We start from the raw sequence: 1,634 nt of genomic DNA, 5'->3' as shown, positions 1-1,634 counted from the left end.
ACAATTATAATGACTTAATCGGACATTCGTGGAATATGGCGCTGGAAAACGAAGACCAAGAACAATAGCTGGAAAATATTCTTTTAGAAGTTATCCAGCGAACAAAAATGGTGGGACCACACCCATTTCTTTAAAATTATATTATTTTTCAATAAAATTTATAATAAAAAAAATATATTTTATTTTAAAAAATAAAAAATTTTTAATTTATTAAAAAAAGAGGAAACCACTCCTCTTTTTTTCCAATCGGTTCCAATCTTTTTATTATCATAAACTTAATTCCAAAAACAAAATTTAAAAATGTTGGTTTCTTTTTAAGTTATTAATTAATGCCACAAATGTGGTCAAATGCTCCATAGTACACTGGACACACTTGCCATACTCTGTCAAAGGCTTGCTTAATATCAAGGTGTGCAGCCACTACATATTCCTTGGCTTCGAATCCTTCCAGAATGAAGTTTACCACTCTGTTCAGTTGTTCAGTGTAACTTGCGGAATCTAAAATGAAAAGAAGATATGCTGTAATGGATTCCCTGATGTTCAGTATCCGAGCAGCAAGGCACCGTTCGAATAATTTAGCTATTGAAAGTAATAGGCTGATAGGTCTATATGAGTCTAAGTTGTTTGGACTTTTACCAGATTTATGGATATGGATCATATTCTCGCTTTTTTCCATTGCTTCGGAAAGTATTCTAGCCTCAACACGGCATTTAAAATGAGCACCCAGACGAGGAAAGCTTTGAAGGGTAGCACCGTCAATGTATAGTTGTCTAGTCCATCACCACTTGGGGCTTTAGCGACTTAATGTGGGTCGAAACTTCCTCAACCGTTATTGCTCGTATTGGGCGACACTTTTGTCCGGGGCGATCTATGTATTTCATCCTGAATCTCATTTAGTGAAAGCTGGAGAAAACTCAAACTCCTGAAATCGATTTTGCAGGCTGTCAGCAAACACTTTCGCGAGCTCACTTGGCGATCTGGCCATCTTTCCTGATAAGAAACTTTGGGGACACCTGTTTATTGAATTTACTCGCTATCTTCAATAGAGAATGGTTTTTTGAATAACCTGATGAGATTCTATCCAGTAGGAGATCGGTCTGCTTTTGCTTCTGCTGATTTAGTAATTTTGTCAACCGATTGGAAATCCTCCGATATATTTTGTTGACAACGGGGTCCCTAGTTCGAAAAAATTGTATCCGTAGCCTCCTATTGAGTATTAGCAAGGTAACGATCGTCAGTGGGAGATTAAAAAATTTCGGCAGTCGGTTTTGTGTACTTTCCGTTGAGATATCAATGTGAAATTTTTTCCAAAAATCTAAAAAAATATTTTTAATATATAGTAAAAAAAATTGAATACGACGGACGACTGTATCCTATAGCTCTCATAGCACCGTAGTAAGTATGGCAGTAGTATTATACGGCAACGGTGATCAAAAATACTTGATTACTTACCAGTGGAATTACAGTGCAAACATTTTTTAGAGTGCAAAAATGTAACTCCTCTTTCCCTTCCCACAAGCTTTTCAAAATATAATGAAATGGGGTTCTAAAGTTACTTTTATGATATATAAGAATATTATATAAGAATAAATTTATTTAAACTATTAAAAATACAATTTAATTTTAATTAAAAA

The 1,634-nt window shown here is 34.6% G+C and overlaps 1 long non-coding RNA gene across 1 annotated transcript; it reads right to left on the bottom strand.

Moving 5' to 3' along the window:
* Positions 1–235: 235 nt before the first annotated feature.
* Positions 236–1,226, bottom strand: LOC116655307. The gene is made up of 2 exons (XR_004310435.2): positions 637–1,226; positions 236–498 (listed from the first exon to the last, which is right to left on the bottom strand). It is a non-coding gene; the product is annotated as an uncharacterized LOC116655307 (long non-coding RNA).
* Positions 1,227–1,634: the final 408 nt, after the last annotated feature.

The sequence above is a fragment of the Drosophila ananassae genome, chromosome XR, assembly GCF_017639315.1.
Source record: "Drosophila ananassae strain 14024-0371.13 chromosome XR, ASM1763931v2, whole genome shotgun sequence".
Lineage (NCBI taxonomy): Eukaryota > Metazoa > Arthropoda > Insecta > Diptera > Drosophilidae > Drosophila > Drosophila ananassae.
This window is presented reverse-complemented; position numbering and strand designations above follow the sequence as displayed.